The sequence below is a fragment of the Nymphalis io genome, chromosome 5, assembly GCF_905147045.1.
Source record: "Nymphalis io chromosome 5, ilAglIoxx1.1, whole genome shotgun sequence".
In the NCBI taxonomy this organism is placed as follows: domain Eukaryota; kingdom Metazoa; phylum Arthropoda; class Insecta; order Lepidoptera; family Nymphalidae; genus Nymphalis; species Nymphalis io.
Window position 1 is genome coordinate 8218608 of NC_065892.1, and position 13994 is coordinate 8232601.

The 13994-nt window shown below is 31.3% G+C and overlaps 2 protein-coding genes across 4 annotated transcripts in view; one reads left to right on the plus strand and one right to left on the minus strand.

Annotated features, from left to right (window-relative positions):
* Window positions 1-13994, minus strand: part of LOC126768458 (synapsin) — a 66444-nt gene that overhangs the window by 13654 nt on the left and 38796 nt on the right. The window lies entirely within an intron of this gene.
* LOC126768461 (tissue inhibitor of metalloproteinase) overlaps window positions 670-13994 on the plus strand; it is a 36446-nt gene continuing 23121 nt past the window's right edge. The window contains exon 1 of one of the 2 annotated variants that reach the window (XM_050486577.1): window positions 670-892. The gene's annotated coding sequence lies outside the window, so the exon portion shown is untranslated. The remainder of the gene's footprint in view (window positions 893-13994) is intronic. The other variant, XM_050486578.1, reaches the window with a different exon arrangement.

Genomic DNA, 13994 nt, shown 5'->3' on the forward strand with positions numbered 1-13994 from the left:
CACTGGTGCTCCTCCTCTCCTTTTTTGCTTACCCGGGAATTCGTAATTCTCGGTTGAGATTCACGTCTTATAATAATGATATAATAATGAAAATAAAATAATGTTTAAAAGATAAAGTAATCCTTTATATTCTATTGCCCAATAATAATCTCATCATAATAGGTAACATATATGTACAATCAGGTAACAGGTCAGTTCTATAAAGATAATATCGTGTGTATAAGTTAGGGAAAGAAATTAATTCAAAATGATCGTGTTGATATTTTGGTCCAGAGCAACTTGAAAAAAGCCGCTGTAGTAACATCTCCTTTTTTGCCAGATCGCATCCACGTACTTCAGAGATACATTCCAAGTAACTGTCGTTGCAAATTGTTTTATACAGATAACTATCACGACCAGTGTAGACTTTGTGAGCAGCTTAAGTTTCAAGCGTGTATTTGAAGTGCCGGTTTGGGTAGATTCTCTTGTTTACATCGGGCGCGATTCGCTGATGTCATGCGTAAAATCTAATTGTGATGATTCATCTACTTTTACCGCGATGCACCGATAAGAGATGTATCCTGCGTGTGCGATATCACGGCGAGTCCCTCAGCATACCAAGTCCCACGTGTTACTGAAGTTATTGATGGCAACAGTGGGCGCATAATAACTGGTCCGACTCAACGAAACGTTCAGACCGTTCAGTCACTGATTGCCCGCAACGGAGAGCGCGTGTCGTTGTCAAAGCGAAGCCGGTATTGCGCGAGAGCACACACGATAAATATTTTATTACCTAGTTTACAATTGTTGAATATAAATTGGACCTTTAATAGTGAGTTATAGTTTGTATCCCAAAGATTTGGATAAACAAAGATCAAAACTGAAAGTGAAACTGAAATATCGACGTGTGCAGGTGCAATGTTTACTTATTATATGTCGTTTATTTGTATCACATTGGTTGTGCTTGCATAACAGTAATTATGTTTTATTATAACTTAATTTTTTTTAAGATACTTTCGTGTGTTATGTCTAATATTAATTAAAAATATAATTTTATCAAATGAAAGAAATTAATTTCGAGGCGGACATTTGAAACGGTGTCTTGTAAATAAATTGCTGATTTAATCGTAACTATGTATTGCTTGTAAAACAAACGTGACACATTTTGTAAACATCGTTAGCGTTTAGTTAGCGTCCTCACACAATAACTACCGGTTAACAGCGTCCAGGTTTAGAATAGCTCTTACGTTAAATAGGTTACATTTGCCAATAATATTATTAACGCATTTACATTAACAAAAATCTTTACATTTGTAATTAATATTATTTTTTAAGCCTGGCGTTGTATTACTATGTGCATAGTAAGCGGTCTATTAAATTATTTATCAACGCGACTAAATATCTATAATATTTTTTTCTAATTGAATTCTACTTCCATATCAAGGGAACTATTAAGATATTTGTTAATAGACGTGAAAATCTGGTCATTAATAAGCAATTGATAGAAGAAATAATTAAAACATGTATATGTATTTCATTCCACGTACGATAGTCCAGATGATATATTTATAAGTAACATTTTACTGTTCACGGTTTGGCAAAGTGCAAAGACCAGAACCAATAGAGGTGAAGGAAGAGTGTCGTTAGCACACTGCAGGACCCACTGTGCTCTATTGATTAATAAAACGACTTTATTGCATAATGACATTGTTGTTGACATGTAAAAATAACCTTCCCGTATAGCGTTCGGAAATAAGTTGTTACCTACTGTGAATTGATCTATTTTATTATATGATTTTAAAGACCGACAAATGTTTAAGATCCTTGTTTAACTGTTTACATAGGCTTTTAATAATAGTGATAGTATTTTTATAAATTATTAATTTTTTAATTAAAAATAAGTTATTAATTTTTTGTGTACAAAAAGTACCAAATTCGTCTAATTTCTAAATGCTTAAAATCTTCACTTAACACTTGTTTTAATCTGTATACCTCTTTTAATATTTCGAGTAAAGCTTTTTCTGCAAGAACCCTTTCATTTAAAGTTTTTGTAAAGTAAAAATTGATTTTCCTTTTTAAAATACCTTGAGCGGTTGTCAACTTAACAGCGAATAGATGTGCAGACAGGCGTTACAAATTATAAAAGTGGTCCTGCACAAGCGTTCCGACAGTCTAGAGCATCATCGTTTGTTTGCTCTGTTTTTATTAAGTCTACCCTCGTTCGTCTAGTAGTCAAATTATAAAGCCGCAGATCCTGAGGTCCTGGGTTCAAACCCCCAGGTCGTGTCAATAAAAAGTTATTATGTTTTTTCGTCGAGCAATTCTCAGTGGCGTTGATTCTGCGCATGCCTGCGACTCTTTCCGGCCGTTTCGGAGTTGCGGTTATATTGAATTATGAGAGTAAGGGAATAGAGAATGCATTTGTGTACTATAATAAGTCCTGCGCAGGTGACAATGTCTGCTCTCTTGGGAATTGAATAATTATAAAAAAAAACTGCTAAGTGAATCTTTTAAAGGTAGCAAGAATTTAGAAATAAGAGCAACACTGGCACTTTTTGTACATAAAAAATTTAAATCACTATTATTAGAAGCATATGTAAACAGTCAAACAAGGATCATAAACATTTCTCGGTCTTTTAAATCGTGACCGAAATCGTTAACGATGTCGACATCATCATATTTATATTACAAGCCCTAAGAGAATATCAACTTTAGCAAATAATGAATATAAAAATATACCTGGAATATAAACAATAATAAAAATACGATAAGATTCCGACTTTCTTTAAAGATATTTTATCAATAAAGTGGAGCCAAAATTTTACTTGATATGGTTTACGTTCAATACCTGTTTGGTATCGTAATAATACCAATTACTGTACTCTGTAAAATACCTACAATGTGAAAATTCACGAGCTGCATTTTAACCGAACCCTATATTTAACGAGACGCATTTTGATTAACTATTCTGAAATTCTCTGAACAAATCTTCACACCGAATATTATCCGTGCACAGATTTGATCGCGGAAATGTTCTCACGACTAAGTATAGAAAAAGTAAATAAAACTATTACTTGAAATAAATTTAGAATATATAATATTTATTTTAGTAAATAGATAATTATAATAATAATTACCCATTACGAGCAATTATTATTTTTTCATAGCTGTTCTTAATAAAAAAATAAAGAAATAATGTATTTTCTTTTCTCAAGAGTGCATATAAAAACTAATTGAAATACGCCTCAAATTTATCGGCACTCCAAGTAAAGAATGAAAATATTTTATGGACTCCGCATTTAATTTAATATCCTATGGGATAGTGAAAGTCGTATATACATATATTAACGGTATTTCGAACATTCCCTGGTCCTAGCGTACGCCGTGACCCCTGATTGTTGACCCTGTACACGGAAGAAGTTAATCATGAACTAGACCCGCACTCCTCTCCTATGTAACTTTGAATTACGATGACATCGATACTGTACCACATCCCTATTCAATTATTTTAATGTATTATTTCACCATATGATGTTTTATGTTGATGCGGTTGTTAAATATTTATTATCGACGTTAAAACTCCTATTTGAAATTATTTTATCTTTAAATGTGACAAATAAATTTAAAATCGATTGATTTCGATCTTCGTCTAATTATGCTTTTACTTTTTATGTTGTATGGGAATTACTAATTTTATGTTTACTTATTTCTTTATTTAGTAATCATGACGAGAAACTATCTAATAAAATCAATCACACTAATATCATAAATACGATAATAATTAATTAAATGTCTGTTTATTAACTCATCACGAATAAACCTCAGAACTGGTCGTAATGAAATTTGACATAGAGCCTGGAAGTTGAAGGAGAAGGAACTTTGACGCTATGTTTAACAAGTGAATCTTATAAATAACAAACAACCTGAATAAATAATATTTCCGATTCAAATCTAAAGGGTATGAAGAAAGCGTTATGTTGATATGTCTTTTTTATTTTAGATTAAAAATAACTTCAAAAGTGACATATGTTCACATTATATTGTGACTGTCTTCAATTAGATTTGAAGTGAAAAAAATCAAGTTATAATTAATTTATGTAGTTATTTTAAGAAAAAAAAAAACGACTTGTGATGTAATGTTAAGTTATTCACTGAAGATTTAGATATAATAATTAAAATACTCATATCGGAAATTTCGTTTTTCGATACATTATTTCGCCAGATAGATACGCTAAGTACTTAAATATTAAGGTACATATACCGTAACAGCCTGTGAATGTCCCACTGCTGGGCTAAAGGCCTCCTCTCCTCTTTTTGAGGAGAAGGTTTGGAGCTTATTCCACCACGCTGCTCCAATGCGGGTTGGTAGAATTCACATGTGGCAGAATTTCAGTGAAATTAGACACATGCAGGTTTCCTCACGATGTTTTCCTTCACCGTAAAGCACGAGATGAATTATAATCACAAATTAAGCACATGAAAATTCAGTGGTGCTTGCCCGGGTTTGAACCCACGATCATCGGTTAAGATTCACGCGTTCTTACCACAGGGCCATCTCGGCTTTCCTAGACAGGGCATTCCCGGTTAATTTGCCATAAACAGCAACACGTTCCCATAGCAGTATCAATACAAATACGTTCATTAAATCACCATTACATTTATATCAAATAAACGTATATTCCCTCAGCGTACTTCACATCCTTATTAAAGATCAAGCAAGTTGAATACACAAGTTAGATTTATTACGCTATATTATTAATTGTTTCAATGAATATAGAACATAGAACGCGCAGCAATCATCTATAAAAGCTGCTTGACCCAATCTCAAGAATAGTCAGAGGCCAAGTTCATGTTATACGATCACGGAAGACTATTTTTCAAGTAATATTCAAAGTAAACATATTGTCGTCTTATCGTACCGAAATTTTAATGTCACGACGTAACAGATTATATAAGGATTTGTCTGTTTATTTTGATGACGGTAATATAAAATTCACGATAGTGAAAAAATATTTGTTCATGTGAAATATTTTAAGCTATATTATGTTACAATATACTTCTATTGGTAAATTTTATTCTATTATACGTTTATTTATAATCATCAGATTATTATAATTTTATAAATGCAATAGTAACTACGACTGTCTGTTTGGAATGGAATTTGATATAATTGTAGCCTGGACTTATATAAGGACAGAGGCATATAAAGTAGGGGATTTACGAGACAATACGGGATCTACGGGAAAAATATATTTGACATGGATAGAATTGAAACAGCAGATCCGTGAAGATCAAATAATATAAATTACAGTTATAAAACTAAAAAATTGTAATTGTATGGGAATAGTCAAAATAAAAATAAATTAACCTTAATTCGAGGCTCTTTTTTTGAATTCTTTGAAGAGGTCCACATATAAACTCTGTTTTTATATCTGCTCAATGATACCCAAATATCATGCGAATTAAATGTACTTGCAAAAAATTCAAATCGGTAAGAAGATAAGAACTAGATTAAAAACAATTTCCTAGAATTGTATTGCATATGATTGTATAAAGTGAAACTAATATAAGGCATGTTTAAATTGATTCAAAATATTTATTACACGTCAAACCTTGGCTTTTCTATTAGCACAATATGATGCAACTAAAGCAGGTTTTATAAACTTTAATGGAAATAAATTGATTATACACATTCTTTCTAAGAAGTATATAAACCTTCGGAGAAAGCGCGCATAAGTATCAGAGATAAAGGCAAACATTTTACAAATTGAATAAGAGTCTAATAAAATCGTTATCTTAATTCAATGCTGCGGGCGACGTTTTTCGATCGAGCACATGGCCGTAAACATGAAAAACCCAAGAATGTATGTCGGTCTCGAAGAATTATAATGTTTTAAAAACATTTTCATTATTTAGTATAAAATACTTTACATTTTTAAAAGTTTTAGGTACACTTTGGCCAAAACAAATCATTAGCAAACCGAGTCTAAGATGGTACATAGTTAACAAATGAATCAAACGATACAATGCCTTCTTATGTAACTGCAATGACAATCCCAGACAACGTGAAGTGAAATCATTGAAGTTGAAATAGATATTTTATTGATAGATAGGTTATAGAAACCAAGTATTAGCTAATATTACATGTACGTTTGATACGATAGAGGAAATATCTATGCGTGTACTTTGATATTGCGCTGGTCGAGACTCAAGCCGCAAGTGCGCACGACTCGCATTACTCCTCTGGAATGAAAACAATGGATTCATCGACACTTCGATGACAGACTGACGCCTTACAAAGATATACTTTTATTGTAATAGTAAATATAATAAATTATGATTTTAAATATTTTCAAATGTATTAAATTAGTATTAAATATTTTTAAAATCAATAAGTTGAACCGAATATTATATATAAATAAATTATAAATTTATGAAACAGTTATATTTATAAAAACAGTGCCAGTATTTTGATAGCCACTTTCATTTAAATGCCATTTACATTTAGAAGTACTATATCTATTCCTTAAAGGGAACTAGAGCGAGCACCATTTAGGTTTCATTGTTATATAATCTTGGTTACTTTACATTACAAAATATATATTTATGTTATGTTAAAATAATACGTTTTCTTAACAATCCCATCTTTCTTTTTATATCAAAATAATCACGGTTTATTCTTTGAAAAATACAAAGTTATTCAAATGGCATGTAACGCATCATTGCATTGAGTACAGCAAGCGTCTCTGATTACTTCGAACGCTCCAACAATCATGGGGAATGCTGGCACTAAATGCCATTTATAAATGAAATTTTTCGCTACGATAAAGCAAATGTTCAAATGAGTACTTCAAAGTCAACTTTTCTAAAGTATTGTCTTCGTTTTAATCAAATTTATAAAATAACTTTCACGATTCACATTGCAGAATGGATTAAACAAGAATGTAACAAAAATTTACTAAGAAACTCAATATGAAAATTGAGATATAAAGAGAATCCAAGAAATGATTTTAGTGTCTTGAATGGTTCACTTAATAATGGTCTTATATGTTGGTAATATTAATACTGAGTTGGAAAAAGTTATTTAAATTTTTGTAATTATTTAAAATCATCAAAGAAATTTAAACAACACTATTGTTTCCGTTCTTGGAGTCGTATTTATCATCAATCTATCCCTCATGTTGCATCTTTGGCGTTATCTCGAACCGACAATTGCATCCCACGCGAGTCTACGATTTATATATCAGTACGAGCGCCAGGCGCCTATTATAAACTCATACTGATACTTTATTTTTATTACAAGTATTATCAATTTACATACTTTAAACACACATTAACTAATTATATTAAATAATTTAATATTTACGCACAGTTACATTTAAGAGCGCGCAATAAGTAATGTACAAACATACGTTGGGTTCAACAGTTTTTGAACAACCTTTGACCGTCTGCAAACGTTTACATGTAAGAAATATTCAGGTGTGTAATATCAAATATCACTTATGATGTGGAATATGATTATTTATATTACGAGTACATATGAACTAGCGTCTTAGCGTGTAGCTGGCGCCGCATCGACGGTAACGGTAATACGAGACGCCTAACTTGAGCTCACTTCAGACCATCTTGTGCTATGCTAATAAGAACCCTGGTAGACTGATGAAGGTGTAAGATTTACAGTTAGTATCAAAACATCAGACAACATTTACGAGATTATTAAAATACCGATTTAGTTGACCTGTCAAATTACCTCTAAGCGGACCAACAATTATAACATCATCCTTAAATAAATTGAAATTCGAAAGTAATTTAAAAGTCTTAAGTAAACTTGTAAAAGCAAAATCGGCAGCATTTACCATGCAGACAAGAATCTAAGTTTAAAAATTTTAATACATAAAATCTAAATGGAAATTCTCCTGAGTGGGTACACTCAGGAGTGCTGTTGAAAGTTTTGTGATCAAAGCATGTCCAAGAGTTGAATCACGACCAAAATCATGTTGGAAGCTGAACGCATTGTGAAACGATTTGGTGCCAGAGCGCGTCACGGCAGCGTGCGCATTAGCTCATGCTTCACACTATGTTATTACTGTACCTTTATTACCATCGCATGGATTAAAAGAAAAATAAACTCACATAAAATGTATTACATAATTTCTATATTCAAATATGATTTGTCTAATAAAAATGTATATTTTAGAGAATAACTAATTGCCATTTAAAATATATTACAATTAAATGAATGAAATAATTGGAAAACCTGTCTTAAAATTGGTGTGATTAAATACACGGAAATCCTTTATTCATCAAGCGTCAGCCACCTTTTATTTTGTAATCACAATGAATTCAGGGCAATACGACTCTTGCATTTTAATCTCCGCATTACGTTTATTTTATAATTTATTGTGTCGTGTACCTTAACGATCAATTTTTGTGACAAGTAACATTACCTTTTTCGTTGCAAATCCTTTTTCCAACTCCGATCTTAGTAATGCCGGATCGATTAAGCAATTTATGGCAATAAAATACTTATTGCATACTTATAAGTGGCTGCAATTTTGTAACTTGTACCATGTTTATTATATGAAATCATGAGCAAATGTTTTCAAGGAAAGTAATCATTTATACTTTGAAGAGTTTTTATTCTTCAAGGGTCAAAGAAACGGCTAGGGGGTAAAAAGGTAGAATAATTTATATTAAACAGAGTAATATGATTTTCGTGAGTTTTCTTTTAAAATAATTTATAAGATTTATCAAGATTATAAATGTGAATTTTAGTTTTTGGTTGAAAAGAAGAGAGCCTTTTAATATGTTTCTTTAAAAATAAAAGAAAAATACTAAATATTTTTATTTGTATTATTAATATCTAAACTGTGCCTGAGATAAAAAAATGTCGTGATGATTTACCGGTAATTAGCATTTTGTAATGCAAAGGTTCGTTCGGCCCAAATCAATGAGTCATAATCAAAATATATTTTTTGTACAAAATCTTACATTATAATATTATTTAAGGAAAGTACTTATGCGAGTTGCGTTTGCCAAATCGTCTTTAAGTTATATGTGGGCCAAATGTTATTTTATTATACCTCAATATTTAAGTCGTATTTACTGCTTTAGTCGTTTGCCGATATTATGGGCCGTGACATCATAGTGCCAGATTTTGAAACTGACCCTTATACAACACAACACAACAAGTACAATTACCAGTTGTATATATAATTAATTGTTGTGTTTAATGTTATGGACTCCAAGTTCAACTTGTTTAATGTGTACGTAGTTTTTGATACGAAAATTCAAGCTATCATATTGATTTGTAATTTTGATTGTAATAAAAAATACAGAATTATACTACTATAATATCATTATTAGTACCTTAAAAATTTGTAACCGAATTATCTTCTATAATTGTGTATTCCACCAACCCGAATTGGAGCAGCGTGGTGGAATAAGCTACAAACCTTCTCCTCAAAATAGGAGAGGAGGCTTTAGCCCAGCAGTGGGACATTCACAGGCTATTACTGTTGCTGTGGATTTCAAATAAATATTTTTAATTAGATTAAGGTCAATCAAATATTAGTATATAACACTCGCTAATTATAACTGTTAATTTGGTATTGTATATAAACAATATAGCTACTCCAGAAATAAACATGACCGATGACGATTTTAAGAAAGGCGACACACCAAACGATAATGTAGACGCAGTCACATAAATAAACAGTAGTCGGATTAAATAACGATCGTTTTTTTTTCATTTAAGCTCGATTACTATACGCTTCATTAATAAAACGAATTCGGAGTCATTTCGTCTCGATCTCAACACATTTTGTTTTGGCTTCTTTCTACTTTTTGATCATCGTTATAATATTGTACATCTACAAAACGTCCTAATGAAGTTATATGAAAATTTAATGAATTATATTTAATAACTTTACTTTATAAATAAATTCACGTAATGTATCAACTAAATTATGTTTCGGGTATGATAGTGCAGTGTTCGATGAATAAGCATCGACACGTGATCCACAGTAAAGCCTTCTGTGAGGTAAAAGTTTAGTCATTTCATTCATTTGGTATGATGTAATCACTACAAGATGATTCCCGGATAGTCATAGTTCGTTGCTTCATATTTTTGCTGCCGCGTTCAAGGTTAATAACGTCATTACTCTTGTTTACATAACTTCCCCTAAATTATTGCCAGCGTTTATGTATGAAATAAGCAACACCCGGCTGCCGATGATAAACTAAACACTATTTTTCTGACTGTTACCGTTAAACATAGGATAACATGTATACGTCATTCCACATTTAAATTATATCTTGTGTAAACATCCTGTGGAAAATACAATCCAGCTACAGTCGGCCAAGGTTGCGCTCTGTGGATATTTGGCATAGTAGACTGATTACCTGCATTTTTATGATCTTGCTTACATTGAACATTTAACTTTTAATATTATCGCTTTGTCTAATCTAAACAACATCATATTTTATAGTTAAATCTAAATTATGTTATACATAATATAGTTTAATGATTATATTTTTATTTACAATAATTAAATTAAAGAATCTTAAAAATATATAATAAAGTTACTTTTTTAATGTTTCATGAATTAAGTGAAAATTATAAAATCTTAAATTTATTATTTATGATATTAATGATATATTTATTTTATAAATGTTCTTAAAATTTCTTTTATAGGCTTTATCTTTTACGCAATTATTCTTTACTCTATTTGGATGCATAGATCAATAGATAGAATAGATAGGCGTTACCCATATACGTTATTGATCTATCAAAGATTACAAGTTGATTGGAGTTTGGCCAGAATTAGTACCATTTTGGATTTAATATCTGGCAAATATTCAGGGAATACACAAATAGTGATTTATAAATCTACGTTTCATTTGATGATATTTTGCCTAATTTAATTATCACTATAGTGCAAACGTTTTATATTAATTCTATAGTTGCGGTATTATTATATTATATCACGCGAACTTACTTTTGTAATCCATACTATAAATATTTGAACTGTTTTGTCGCCATTTATTATATAACATAAAATGTATGTCACATTGTAGATAATCGCTAATGTTAACGTTGGTCAGGTTTTATATAATTATGCGTCACGTTAGCATGCGAAAGCGATCCCGTGGCGCTCCTCGTTAAGACGGAAAGGGTACCGCTGGTTTTTTAGTGGGTATTCCGATGTTCGGGGCGCACTCGGCGCCTTAGACACCGGCGAGCCCCACATACCCCCTCCACTGTTCCCGTAGGGGAAACGCGTAACACGTTTTTCCAGCGATAAAAAAAGGTTTTATTTAATTATGACGCTTATCTTATAACAGCCGAATTATCAGACCATTAATTTGACGGGCCGGTTGGCGTGGTTGATAGATACTTGTAGCCTTTCACGCTAAAGGTTGGGGGTTCGATTCCAAACCACGACAGACATTTGTGTGCATAAACATGTCTGTTTGTTCTGAGTTTGAGTGTAATTATTTATAAAAGTATGTATTTACAAAAGAAAAGTAATATATCAGTTGTCTGGTTTCCATATTACAAGCTCTGCTTAACTTGGGATGGAATATTTTTATTATTATTATTTTCGCAAAACTATAAACAAATTACCAATAATGTCGTCGGGAGGTTAACAAATACAACAGTCAAAGCCCTGTCAAAACGTACTCATTTTTGCACTACTATATTTTAATCAACAAATATCCTGCTCCACATATATTTTAAGACAATTATAGCATTTGAGTGTGTTAAAGATGAACCTACAGCTTAGATAACCGCAAACAAAATTTAATGCGTTATAAAGCAGAGTGGCGTTAATCGTCCACTTGAGTAACCTTGACCTTAGTGCTGAACCAAAAATTCATGCAAGTGTTCGATACAGAACAACGGCCATTGGCTTTCGTCCAAAACTTTCTAAAAACGGGTTAGCTGCAATGTTTCAATTAAGCCCAACTGCCCAAGTGTTGGACGATTCGATGAGCCATGGTCCGTGAGAGGATGCAAACCTCGTCCAACCTAAACAACGATCACTAATTAAGAAGATGATTTATGTACTCGGCGTACTTGTTAAATTAAATACAATCGCTTTTATCCTCTTTTTAAGTTTCAAACATTAAAATTGATGATATAATACTGCCCAAAATTATAAGTGTACGAAACATGCAATCATAAATTAACTACCAGTTTTTTACTTGGTAATGAATCATAATATGTTTTAAACCGCAAACTTGTCGACTTGAGACAAAAAATACAAATATTGTTATGTAGTAATTATCAAAATATTATTATATATGACAATTTTTTCTACTTACATAGTGTTATTTTGATGCTGGATTCGTATGTCAGTATTAAATAAATATAAAAAGAGTCATTATCACATTTAGACATAGCATTTACGTGATAAGTCAACAAGTTTGTTTTTGAGTATCGTTTAAACAGATTCTCGTTAAGATTAAAAAACGTTTTATTTTTTAATATTGTCTAAAAGGTGATCGTGATCAAACAGCTTGTCACGTTTTATAAAATTCAATATGTAATTTACTCCATTATTTTTATCTCAATTTTAAGATATATAAATAATCTCACTTATATCATCACTTAATATAGTATTAAAACATATAAAATATCGTATAACGTACGTTTTGCAAAAATATTTACATTATTAATGAAATCACGTATAGAAATGATTTCACTTAAAATGTGCAATTTGATTTAAAATTATTAAAAAGAGCTTATGATTCAGTTTCCATTTATAAATAAGGTTTTCTCTAAAAAGCTAATGATCTTATTTCAAGTGATCTAATTCTAACTGACTTCGCATGACCTGCATAATGAATGCAAAGAAAATGTAGTGAAAGAGGCCGGCAAAGTCTACAACTCTACATACCTACGTCATTCTGCATATATTGTATTTTATACGTACTTGTACTCTTGTACGTTTTTCTCAGTTAGATTGCGTGTCTGTGTATGAGAGGATATTTATTTAAATGCATAGCAAATACAATAATAGACGTTTTCAATCATACGCTTAATAAATGTAATAATTAATTCATTGAGCATCAGATGTCGCGTCAAGACTTACTACTGCACTATAATTAGACCACGAGTCAGATTGCTTATACGCACCGTTACTGCATACTTGGCCCATATATTCCGATGAATATGCGTATTATTATACTCACTTCATATAAAGTAGTGCATTTACCGGTGAATTAAGGAATCGCATGGAAAATTATAAACTTTTGATTGTCGCATCTACATTAGTTTCAATATGCAATGTTTGGTTTATGGGCGATTCGGGAAATAACAAAAACTATACGATAAATATTAAAAAATAGCCAGTGAATTGAATTTAAAAAGAAAATTATTTAATAAAAACACATTCAGTGCATTATGTTATTACGCGTCGGATGAAGTTGGTAGATGTGTGTATAATAACATTTTTTTTTTCAAGATATTCTTCTTCCATGTAAAACAGGTCGTAGGGCTTTTTGCAGACTCGTCTGTCACTCATCAATTATTCTACCGTCAAACATTAACATTCATTATTAATGTGTTTCGGTTGGTTGGACACTCACCCCGAGTGTGCCAGTATTATTATATTCACGAGAGATATAAAATAATATGATAGATCATATGCTTTGGCAGCGATATGTCGCTGTAAGGAGTGGTGTATACTGTTATTAGTGCTAGAAACTATTGGGATGCCCATGCCCAATTACCATTCGGCCCATATAATTATTTGCCTAAACATTATTAAAAAAAAAATGAAATTCATGGAAACAAGTGGCGTTTAAAAAAAACGGACATACAAATAACTTCTAAATAGGAAGTAAATATACACATTCTAATACTAGGTATTATTTTCATATATCATAAGACGAAGATAAATGCTAATACATATTTATATAATTCAGGCATTAATCAAGATTCTACATATAATCCGGTTAAATTTAATTTGAGCGGATTTAGTAGTCATATATTCTAGAAACGACAT